We start from the raw sequence: 12,722 nt of genomic DNA, 5'->3' as shown, positions 1-12,722 counted from the left end.
ATGTATTGCGCAGGCGCAAGAGGAAAAAGTGACTGAAAATGCATATGGAATGCAATCCACTTGCAGCTGTTTTCATGGAGTGCAGGGGGGCCCCTTTCAAAATGTTGCTATGGGGCCCACAAAGGTCTAGTTACGCCTCTGTCTCTGCACTTTACATCTGCTCCACCTGCAGTGCAACATTTTTTTTGCCCATTTTGAGAACAAATTTGTAGTGCGATCAGGTCTGATTAAGGGCTATTATGCAGTGTTATATTTCACACAGTGTCACTGAAATTCCATTTAGAGTATTTGTGCGTCTTCTATTATAAACACATTCAGGAGAAAAATGAAAATGGGTTTATTATTAGGGATTTTTTCTCCCGCCAAAGTCAGTCACTTTGCACTAGGACAAGCTCGTACTGTTTTTTATTATCCTAAAGTATATTAATGAACCACTCTAAGACATCCTGACATAATTTTAACTGGATCGGAGCATCTTCATAGGTTTCGTTATTTTCACCTAAAAAGTGAAACTTCAGGCCTCTTGCCAGAACAGAAGATGTTGACTCAGATCAAAATGCTTTTGCACGTTTCTTATTCAGGTCAAGTCACAACTTTTCCACACGTTTCTGGTGCCGACTGCACCCTTTTTCAACTCACCTGTCTGCAATGGGGGCGGGTGAACGCGTGGTCACAGGGGGAAGGATGCAGCAGCGGCTGCTGGCTTAATGCAAGGTACACAATGTGAGCGGCTGCTGGCTTGTTAATAGTAGAATATACTGTCTGTGAGGGTCCTCTGTATGTACATTCTACATGTCCAGTCACTGCTTTCCCCTGCAGGCTGACAGGACAGGGAGAGTGTATATACAGAGAACACTCGCAGACAGTATATTCTAGTATTAACAAGCCAGCAGCTGCTGCTGTCTCCTCTCCAGCAGGGTAGATGCTGCATCTTAAGACATCTGATGACATCACACTCACATGACCCGCTGTCATCAATGGGAGGAGTAAACTGAGGTCCTTCCATTCTTCATTTCCAACTGCAAGCAGGACAGTAGGAATGTTGTAGACTGTGTGTGGTGCTCCCGAGTATCAGGTACACATACACCCAGTGGCACCCCCTCCCCTCGCCCACACATCCTGCCCCCACACTGTTAACTCCTGCACACACTGCCCCCCTGCACATAATACCCCCACACTGTCCCCCCTGCACATACTGCCCCCACACTGTTCACTCCTGCACACACTGCCCCCACTGCACATAATACCCCCACACTGCCCCCACTGCACATAATACCCCCACACTGTCCCCCCTGCCATACTGCCCCGCTGCACAAAATACCCCCACACTACCCCCCTGCACATAATACCCCCACACTGCCCCCCTGCACATAATACCCCACACTGCCCCCCTGCACATACTGCCCCCCCTGCACATAATGCCCCCACACTGTCCCCCCATCACATAATACCCCCACACTGTCCCCCTTGCACATACTGCCCCCACACTGTCCCCCTTGCACATACTGCCCCAACACTGCCCATACTGCCCCCACACTGTCCCCTCCTGCACAACCTGCCCCAACACTGCCCCCTGCACATAGAGCTACCCCCTGCACAGAGCCCCCCCTGCGCATACTGTTCCCTCCTGCACATACTGCCCCCACACTGTCCCCTCCTGCACATCTTGCACCCCACACTGTTCACTCCTGCACACACTACCCCCTGCACATACTGCCCCCACACTGTCCCCCCTGCACATAATACCCCACACTGCCCCCCTGCACATACTGCCCCCACACTGTTCACTCTTGCACACACTGCCCCCTGCACATAATACCCCCACACGGCCCCCTGCACATAATACCCATTTGTACGCTGCCCCCCAGTGCCCCTGTGTGTACACTGCCCCCCCAGTGTCCCCCGTGTGTAGGCTGTGCCCCCCAGATGTACGCTGTTGTACCCGTGTGTGTATGCTGTCCCCCCAGTGCCCCGTGTGTGTACGCTGTCCCCCCAGTGCCCCCATGTGTGTGCGCTGTCCCCTCCTGCACAACCTGCCCCAACACTGCCCCCTGCACATAGAGCTCCCCCCTGCACATAGAGCCCCCCCTGCACATACTGTTCCCTCCTGCACATACTGCCCCCACACTGTCCCGTCCTGCACACATTTCCCCCACACTACCCCCTGCACATACTGCCCCCCCCTGCACATAATACCCCACACTGCCCCCCTGCACATACTGCCCCCACACTGTTCACTCCTGCACATAATACCCCCACACTGCCCCCCTGCACATATACCTGTTTGTACACTGCCCCCGTGTGTACACTGCCCCCCCCAGTGCCCAGGCTGTGCCCCCGGATGTACGCGCTTGCCCGGCCGCCCGCCCACAGCTCCTAAAGCTGAGCCCTTTATTATTATATTTCCTGCCCAGACTCTGTCCAACCCATGCTGCCGCCGGGACTCGTCGGGACCAGGTTCAGTCGCTTCCACAGCCTGCGGCCTAACAGTCTGGTGAAGCCCCGGCCTTGAGTTGCCTCTGCCACCCAGAAGAAAGAAAGCAGCCACCCGGGCCATCAGAGGAGCAGCTGCACCCAGGTAAATCGGTCCCCCCACTGTCCCTGTGTGTACCCTTTCCCCCATCCCCACTATCCCTGTGTGTACTTTGTCCCCCCAACTGACCCCACACCACTATCCATTTGCATACCCTGCCCCCCCCAGTGCCCGCCGTGTGTACGCTGTCCCCTCCAAGTGCCCCCCGTGTGTACGCTGCCCACCTGTACTGCAGCTGCACCCAGGTAAATCTGTCCCTGTGTGTACCCTGTCCCCCACCCCACTATCCCTGTGTGTACCCTGTCCCCCCAGTGCCCCGTGTGTATGCTGTCCCAACCAGTCACACCCCCCCAGTGCCCCCCGTGTGTGTACGCTGTCCCCCCTGGCATCCTACATTTCCTACCATCCAGCCACGGGACATGGCCGCCCACCCCCCAGCAGCTCCTATTCCCAGCATCCTACATCCCCTACCATTCAGGCCGGGGACGTGCTTGCCCGGCCGCAGCTCCTAAAGCTGAGCCCTTTATTATTATTGTTGTTATTATTATTATATTTCCTGCCCAGACTCTGTCCAACCCATGCTGCCGCCGGGACTCGTCGGGACCAGGTTTAGGCTCTTCCACAGCCTGCGGCCTAACAGTCTGGTGAAGGCTCGGCCTTGAGTTCCTCCGCAACCCGGAAGACAGAAAGCAGCCACCCGGGCCATCAGAGGAGCAGCTGCACCCAGGTAAATCGGTCCCCCCACTGTCCCTGTGTGTACCCTGTCCCCCATCCCCACTGTCCCTGTGTGTACCCTGTCCACCATCCCCACTATTCCTGCGTGTACCCTGTCCCCCCAACTGACCCCACACCACTATCCATGTGCATACCCTGTCCCCCCACTGTCCCAGTATGTACCCTGCCCCTCACCCAGTGCCCGCCGTGTGTACGCTGCCCCCCCAATGCCCGACGTGTGTACGCTGTCCCCCCAAGTGCCCCCCGTGTGTACGCTGCCCCCCTGTACTGCAGCTTCACCCAGGTAAATCCATTCCCCCACTGTCCCTGTGTGTACCCTGTCCCCCACCCCACTACCCCTTGTGTACATTGTCCCTCCCCCACTGCCCCACATGTGTACGCTGCCCCCCAGTGCCCCCCGTTTGTGTGCTGTCCCCCTCCCAGTGCGTACGCTGTCCCCCCAGTGCCCCCCGTGTGTACGCTGCCCCCCCAGTGCCCCCCTTGTGTATGCTGTTCCCCCCAGTGCCCCCCATGTGTACGCTGTCCCCCCAGTGCCTCGTATGTACGCTGTCTCCCCCCCAGTGCCCCCGTGTGTACGCTGTCTCCCCCCCCAGTGCCCCCGTGTGTACACTGCCCCCCCAGTGCCCCTGCGTGTACACTGTCCCTCCCCAGTGCCCCTTGTGTACCCTGTGCCCCGTGTGTACCCTGTCCCCCCCAGTGCCCCCGTGTGTACACTGTCCCTCCCCCAGTGCCCCACATGTGTACGCTGTGCCCCCCATTTGTGCGCTGTCCCCCTCCCAGTGCCCCCTTGTGTACGCTGTCCCCCCCAGTGCCCCCCTTGTGTACGCTGCCCCCCGAGTGCCCCTGTGTGTACGCTGTCCCCCCCAGTGCCCCCTGTGTGTACGCTGCCCCCCCAGGGCCCCCCCGTGTATGCTGCCCCCCGAGTGCCCCTGTGTGTACGCTGTCCCCCCAGTACCCCCGTGTGTGTACGCTGTCCTCCCCCAGTGCCTCCCGTGTGTACGCTGTCTCCCCCAGTGCCACCATATGTTTATGCTGTCCCCTCTGGCATCCTACATTTCCTACCATCCAGCCAGGGTACATGGACGCCCACCCGCCTGCCAGCAGCTCCTATCCCTGGCATCCTACATCCCCTACCATCCAGGCCGGAGACGTGCTTGCCCGACTGCCCGCCAGCAGCTCCTAAAGCTGAGCCCTTTATTATTATTGTTATTATTATATCTCCTGCCCAGACTCTGTTCTCCCCATGCTGCCGCCGGGACTCGTCGGGACCAGGTTTAGGCGCTTCCACAGCCTGTAGCCTAACAGTCTGGTGGAGCCCCGGCCATGAGTTTCCTCTGCCACCCGGAAGACAGAAAGCAGCCACCCAGGCCATCAGAGGAGCAGCTGCACCCAGGTAAATCCGTACCTCCACTGTCCCTGTGTGTACCCTTTCCCCCATCCCCACTATCCCTGTGTGTACACTGTCCCCCCAACTGTCCTTCACACCACTATCCCTGTGCATACCCTGTCCCCAATGATCCATGTGTGTACGCTGTCCCTACCCAGTGCCCCCCGTGTGTATGCTGTCCCTCCCCAGTGCCCCCGTATGTACACTGTCCCCCCCCCCTTGTGTGTAAGGTTCAGGGTAAACGGGGAAGATGGGATGTATCTGCACAGGCAGGTGGCCCCAGACGAGACAATATTATTTGTAAAGCTCAGAGGGGGTGCAGCCAAAGACAATAAAGAGGTACAGAGAAGAGTGTCTTTTTTGTTGGCGCACAAAAGTAAGTTGAAAGAGATGTATTGTTTTAAAATGTCAATACTTTAATAGGTAATATTTAAAATATCTCAAGAATATGAAAAAAAATATGTATTTTTATTTTTCTTTTAGTTCTGTTTTTGTTTGTTGTCCTGACAACAAAAAATTTAAAACAGAACTAAAAGACAAATAAAAATATATATTTTTTCATATTCTTGAGATTCTTCTCTGTCCCTCTTTCCCCCGTGTGTGTATGCTGTCCCCCCAGTGCCCCCCGTGTGTACGCGGCCCCCCCAGTGCCCTGTGTGTACATTGTCCCTCACCCAGTGCCCCACATGTGTATGCTGTGCCCCTCGTGTGTATGCTGCCCCCAGTGCCCCCCCCCGTTTGTGCGCTGTCCCCCTCCCAGTGCCCCCATGTGTATGCTGTCCCCCCAGTACCCCCCATGTGTACGCTGTCCCCCCCAGTGCCCCCCATGTGTACGCTGTCCCACCCCAATGCTCCATGTGTGTATGCTGTCCCTCCCCAGTGCCCCCGTGTGTATGTTGCCCCCCCAGTGTCCCGTGTGTACGCTGTCCCCCTGTGTATGCTGTCTCCCCCCGTGTGTATGCCCCCGTGTGTGCGCTGTCCACCCCCAGTGCCCCACGTATGTACGCTGTCCCCCCCAGTGCCCCCATGTGTACACTGTCCCCTCCCCAGTGCGTACGCTGTGCCCCCGTGTGTACCCTGTCCCCCCTATTTGTGATTTATCACATGTAACGGGGAGCTGCAGCAGGCGGTGAGGAGCAGGGGGCGGGCGGTGACTGTGAGGAGCAAGGGGCGGGCGGCGATACTCATCAGTGGGACGCCGGAGCGGGCAGCTGGTCCTGACACTTTAACTAGCTGGCGGCGGCGAGTGTTGACCTGGCCGGGCGGTGTGTGATGATTGATCACAGACATCAGCAGCGGGGACGGGCAGTGCAGTGGCGGGTATTCGATTTTTAAAATACCTGTCAAATGACTGGCCGTTCTCTGATTGGCCAGTCATTTGACAGGTATTTTAAAAATCGAATACCCGCCACTGCACTGCCCGTCCCGCAGCGCTGATGATCACAACGCCAGGCCAGTTCAGCACTCGCCGGTGTCGCCAGCTATTTAAAGCATCAGGACCCGCTGCCCGCTCCGGCGTCCCCCTTATGAGAGCTGCTGATCCCACTGCTCCCCACAGTCAGTCATGAGGTCGGACGTGATCTTATGTGCTGACCGTCCGACCTCCCTGATCCGATCCGACGCGCACGGGACCGCACATCGGATCGGATCAGATGTCACACATCTGCGATTTTGGGACAATTTCACCCGGTTATCGGCCCAAAGTGCCGAAATCGGATGAAATCGTCCCAAAATCGCATAGTGAATCGAAATCGGATGAAATTGTCCCAAAATCCTATAGTACTATAAATAGTAATAGTACTATTTGTACTGCTGGGGCACTACTAGTCCCAGCGGGCCCTTTATTGCCCCGCATGCTGGGACTCTAAATCCCTGCATGTGGTGCAGGCTTGCTGGGACTTGTAGTGCCACAGCAATACACAATAGTTTTTCTATTTTTTACACCAAATATCAACTCGATGCCCACAGCCCAGGGGCATCGAGGACAGCCCCGGGCTTTAGCATGGGCAGGTAAGTTCTGGAGGGGGGGACCCCTTCTTTGGGGGGTCCCCACTTCCCCAGGACCCCTGCCCATGCTTACCGGTCTCCCCCCGGCTGTGGCATTACCCTGCTGGCTGGCTCCGGTGCTGGTTCTTGAAATACGGGGGACCCCTACTCATTTTGTCCCCCATTTATTATACGAAATATCGCATGTTTTGAAATGTACACATTTTCATGACTGTAAATGAGCACATTTCCATGACTTAAAATCGCCACAAAAATCGCACCATAACGCAATTTTTCCCCGCAAATTCGCATTTCATTAAATATGCGGATTACAAGAGAAAAATGTGAGTTCTAAAAGAGCGATTTGCGCCGATATGGTGCAATTTCAAAAAGTGCAATAAAATCGCATTCTATTAAATGTCACCCATTGTCACCAGGGGGAAGTAACTGTTTATTTGTAAGTGAATAGCGTATTTAAGTGTCACTATTCATATGTCAATGTTCCCCATTGTAACACGTTTAAAAGTTTACAGTATTAAACAGACTTCAAATATTTCTGCAATTATATTATTACCACTGATTTACCACTATTACAACCAGGGCTATTTTTGTGCAGGCTCTAGCAGGAACTGTGGCCCTTATTCTAGTTCACTCTTTCTGACAAAATATTTCTTAGATGGACAGAACCATGTGCACTGCAGGTGAGGCAGGTGTAAAACCCCACCCAAATCTAATTATCTCTGCACAAGTAACACCTGCAGTGCACATGGTTTTGTCCATCTAAGAAATATTTTGTCAGAAAGAGTGAACTAGAATAAGGGCCACAGTTCCTGCTGGAGCCTGCACAAAAATAGCCCTGATTACAACTATATTCAATATGCGGCAGGGCTCTCAGGTAACTGCCGTCTCTCTCGCTGCCCGTCTTTTTGAATCCGACCTCAGTCGGGTGGGCCTAGGTAAGCTCAGTAGTGTACTATCTTTAGTACTTATGATGCTATATTATCTATTAGCGGACAATTCCATATGAACACTATTGTAATATTCAGCCCTGTCTCCCCCGCCCGTAATTGTGTGTGCCCTTTCTCCTCCGTCCCCCATGTGTGTGCCCTGTCCCCCCCTCAGTGACCCCATGTGTGCCCTGTCCTCCCTCGGTCCCCCCCCCATGTGTGTGCTGTGCCCCGAATCAAAATCTGTCGCTTGCAGTAACCCCAGGAGTCGGGATTTGGAACAGCCGGGCGAGAGCAGAGGGTAGCCCGGCTGTCTGACTCATGCAGGAACCACGGATGGACACCTGCTCTCTCTCTACTGAGGACACCACAGTGAATCCCCCTAGCTGGAGACCTGGACAAACCCCAGTGAGTGTGTAGCATGTCGGGACTCAGACAGCGACGGCAGGAGGTCTCTGAGAAGGAGCTGGAGGGTGGAGCAGGGCCCTGGGAGAATGATGTAGCAGCCGCAGCAAGAGGAGGAAGGTGACATATATATCCAGGGCCTAGCGCTTCATCTGCTCATACTGGTGTCCATCGCTGTCACACTGTTCCCACTCATTGTCCCCATGTGTGCGCAGTCCCCCCCGCATTGCCCCCATGTGTGCACTGCCCCCCCCACTGTCCCCATGTGTGCACTGTCCGCCCTCTGTCCCCATGTGTGCAATGTGCCTCCATGTGTGCACGGTCCCCCCCTCAGTGCCCTACAGTAAAGCTTCTACACACTGGGTGTCATGCTCATCGCCAGGTGTCTAATGGTATGGGTGTCTCCATTGCCAGGGCTTTCATGCTCTGGGACAGGTGTCATATTCGTTGCCAGGGGTTTGTAATGCTTGTAACCAGTGGTAATGCTCATTGCCAAGGGTGTGTATTGTTAAACAATTTTACATTTCTGAATTTAAAAAAAAAATGAAAAAAAGCTATGAAATTCCAAAGACAAAAAACCTTACGGTTTCACATGTCCCATTAAGGATTAAGGCTTCTTACACATAATCTGGCATATCTTAAACCTGTTGTAACTCTTCCACTCAGATGCCAAAAAGCAATGAAATTACGATCATTAAGGCTGATATCCTATATATAGAGATAGATAGATCTAGATATCCTATATATAGAGATAGATAGATCTAGATATCTAGATCTATCTATCTCTATATATAGATATCTCTCTTTCTGTGGATATATATATATATATATATATATATATATATATATATATAAAAAGCACTTACCCCCCTTGGTTGTAGAAGGATAGGAACCGGCACACGGGTGGATGGTGAAGAAAAGTTGATTTACTGTACAAACATGATTGCACACATCGACAGCTGTACACCTGACAGCTGTTTCAAACGAAATAAACGTTTTTCATCAGCCATTTCGGTTGAAACAGCTGTCAGGTGTACAGCTGTCGATGTGTGCAATCATGTTTGTACAATAAATCAACTTTTCTTCACCATCCACCCGTGTGCCGGTTCGTATCCTTCTACAACCAAGGGGGGTAAGTGCTTTTCATGTTCTAAAACCTTATGTTCCTGGCACCGGGATTTTTTTCTATTTAGAGTGCCATCCTGCAAACCAAAAGTCAATATATATATATATATATATATATATATATATATATATATATATATATATATCTATATCTCTATCTCAAGTGCATGGTTCCTCATGAAGTAGAATATTGATGTTGTGGTTTACTCCTAATGATGGTCCCTAGTTAACAGTATTTCTGAGCATCCGATTTTCTATAGTGACATAGGACAACACATGTTTTTTTGCTTTTGTTTATATATGGTTGCCATGATCGTGCTTCCGTGTCAGGAAAGTCCCTTCCGTCCAGCGTCCATGGGAGGGACTGGCGGAAGTGTGTCATGGCACATCCGATTGGTGGCACTTCTGGTCTGAGTTTTTTGCCGCGCTGCGCTCGTGAATTTGGAGCTAATCATTGCCTGCTCATTCTAGTACAAATACTCAGTAGCACATGACTAAGGTGCTTGATAGGATCGAAACAGCTGTTGTGCCATAACCCTGGTGGAGGAGGACCGAATAAGATCATGCTTTTTGCTGCCAAGTACCTTTATGACATTTAACAGACTCCTCTTTTTGTATATGCTTTTTTCTATATACAGAAACTTTGTTGGTCACTATCCACTCTAAAATTATACCATAAAATTATTTTTTTGCAAATTTGATGTCACTGGCTGTTAGTTTTGTATTTTTGCATTACTTTACATATCTCAGCTGGGCACTCAGAAGTTGGACCAGTTAGCGTGTGCAGCTTATCCACACAAACACACACAAACACACACACACACACACACATATATATACATGCAAACAATATACCGAGCGCAAAATCCTTGGTGTAAGGCAAACGTTCCACAGATGTCTCCCAGTGTGTGCTGTCTTTTTCAAGGATCGTGCCAATGATCCATATGATAGATACTTACAAAAAAATGAGAAGTCGATATGCAGTATAACTACTCATATAATAAAGCTCACATACACAGGGGTTAAAAGATAGCGGTGTGGAGCGGCGTCTTGGTCTGAGGTCCTTGGACTGCAGCTGAGCGGCGGTGAATCCCTACTATAGTTGTCTGGGCTGTGACGGTTACTTATTTGGCTGCCAAGCGCATATCTTTTAACCCCTGTGTACGTGAGCTTTATTATATGAGTAAAAGTTTGTTATATATCGCACATTGGTGCGTCTTCTTCTAATTTTTTTGCAAATATATATATATATGGTACTTGTTTCCTAGCACGGCCACAACGATTTAGATCGTTGTGGTCGTAAGATAAAAAATCGGATCGATCGCATCGCATGCGATTTGGTCGCATACGATGCGACCGATCCGACCGACCGATTTTTCACCCGATTTTTTTATTTTTTTCACCAGATTATTTTTAATTGCCCCCCCAAATGTTACTAAGTGGGCTAGACCCCACGATAGACGTCAACCCGAAGCGTGGCGAGCGCAGCGAGCCCGCGAGGGGCGGCGGTGCGCGTCCTCCGACCTTTTCATTCCCCTACTATCCACTAGGGCGTGGAGTGAGAATAGAATAGTGTGGCGAGCGCAGCGAGCCACCGAGCCCGAAGCGTGGCGAGCGCAGCGAGCCCCGCGAGGGGACGCGTATAACTTCACCGGTATACGCGTCCCCTCGCGGGGCTCGCTGCGCTCGCCACGCTTCGGGCTCGGTGGCTCGCTGCGCTCGCCACACTATTCTATTCTCACTCCACGCCCTAGTGGATAGTAGGGGAATGAAAAGGTCGGAGGACGCGCACCGCCGCCCCTCGCGGGCTCGCTGCGCTCGCCACGCTTCGGGTTGACGTCTATCGTGGGGTCATGGCGGGCACATAAAAAATGTAAAATGGGTCATATTGGCCCATTTCACCTTTTTTATCATTTTTCCCTATGTGAGATGGACTTAATCAAGTCCATCTCATCTTGTGCCATTATAATGGCACAAGACCGACAAGATCCTCCCGATTTCAATGTTAAAAGATTTTTTAACATTGAAGTCTATGGAAAAATCGGGTCAATCGGTCGGTCGCATCGCGGCCGATTTTAATTGGTCGCGACCGACCGATTGACCCGATTTCTGTCAATCAAAGTCAAAAAAGTGTAAAAAATCGGCCACATCGTGAGGATCGTGTCCCTTAATTAAGAGCCACGATCACTCACGATTGTGGCCGTTCTAGGAAACAAGTACCATATATATATATATGCTTAAAGAAATGTTTTAAAGCAATGAAAAATACTAGTCAAAAGAAGAGAAGAATGACAAACTTTATATTTTAAAAAGACATTACTCTTTAATGCTCTACGAAGGAAAATTTGTAATAAGAAACAACAAATGTTTTTGAAATTTACTAGTTAAAAAATTAAATGTATTCCTTTCCTACATATAATGGAGATATTCTACAAGCAATATTTTTAATAGTAAAGATGTGCATTATAGCTAAGTAATGTATAATTAATGTGATAACTAATCATAATGTGATAACTAATTTAATTTTTGCCTACAGTCTTAACCTACCCCCCTCAAAATATGCTTTTATGAATATGTATTTCATTTAAGCAGTTGTATGGTTTAATCATATGAAATTATGCACACATTATCAAAAGACTACACAACCTTTGTAAGGTTTATTATAATCCTTAAAATAAGGGATTATAATAAACATTCAGTAAAGTGGCACTCCCTGGATTTCAAAAAAGAGAACTTCCACACAGATTTACATCTGTATTTTTGCATTACTTTACAGATCTCACCCGGGGACTCAGAGGTTGGACCAGTTAGTGTGTGTGCGCAGCATATCTCCTACATTGTAAATATATACACACACATATACATACTGTACACACACTACTATATTATATATATATATATATATATATATATATATATATATATATATATATATATATATATATATTTATTATAGAAGAATAAGAGGCACTCACCAGTCTTAATTTATGCAGATTAAAATGCTGGGTATTTATTCAAACTTTAGCATCTGGATACATAACGTGTTGCTCAACATTTTCGTCCTCTCAGGACCTTCATCAGGAGATAGATTCAGTGTGCTTCAATTGTAATAAAGCCACAGCATGACCCAGCAGCACCACCTACTTGCTGTAGGTAGAGCTGCTTGGTCATGCTGTGGTTTTATTACAATTGATGCACACTGAATATATCTCCTGATGAAAGTCCTGAGAGGCCTAAAACGTTGAGCAACATGCTATGTATCCAGATGCTAAAGTTTGAATAAATACCCAGCATTTTTATCTGCATAAATTAAAACTGGTGAGTGCCTCTTATTCTTCGGACTGCATTGGTTCTGGAGGTCACCCCAGCAGCTGAACTCAGTCTGATGTGAGTGCGAACTTTTTCGATATATATATATATATATATATATATGGATCTCATCTTATGCATCTCATGGATCTTATGCATCCATAAAATGCTATAAGCTAAAAATCGTGAGCCCCCAATAACCATTGTTAACGCCACCAGCACTATCAACGCCAACCCGAAGCGTGGCGAGCGCAGCGAGCACGCAAGGGGCGGCGGTACGCGTCCTCCGACCTTT

At 50.1% G+C, this 12,722-nt stretch overlaps 1 long non-coding RNA gene across 4 annotated transcripts in view; it reads left to right on the top strand.

Moving 5' to 3' along the window:
- Positions 1-985: 985 nt before the first annotated feature.
- Positions 986-12,722, top strand: part of LOC146063732 (uncharacterized) — a 22,892-nt gene continuing 11,155 nt past the window's right edge. The window contains exons 1-5 of one of the 4 annotated variants that reach the window (XR_014471651.1): positions 986-1,075; positions 2,415-2,578; positions 3,098-3,260; positions 4,498-4,661; positions 7,845-8,113. This is a non-coding gene — a long non-coding RNA (uncharacterized LOC146063732). Of the gene's footprint in view, positions 1,076-2,414; positions 2,579-3,097; positions 3,261-4,497; positions 4,662-7,763; positions 8,114-12,722 lie in introns of all 4 variants that reach the window. The other 3 variants (XR_014471649.1, XR_014471650.1, XR_014471652.1) reach the window with 3 other exon arrangements.

Source organism: Crinia signifera, chromosome 3 (genome assembly GCF_055691185.1).
Source record: "Crinia signifera chromosome 3, ASM5569118v1, whole genome shotgun sequence".
NCBI lineage: Eukaryota > Metazoa > Chordata > Amphibia > Anura > Myobatrachidae > Crinia > Crinia signifera.
Note: the sequence above shows the minus strand (reverse complement) of the source record. Positions and strands in the feature narration are given on the sequence as shown.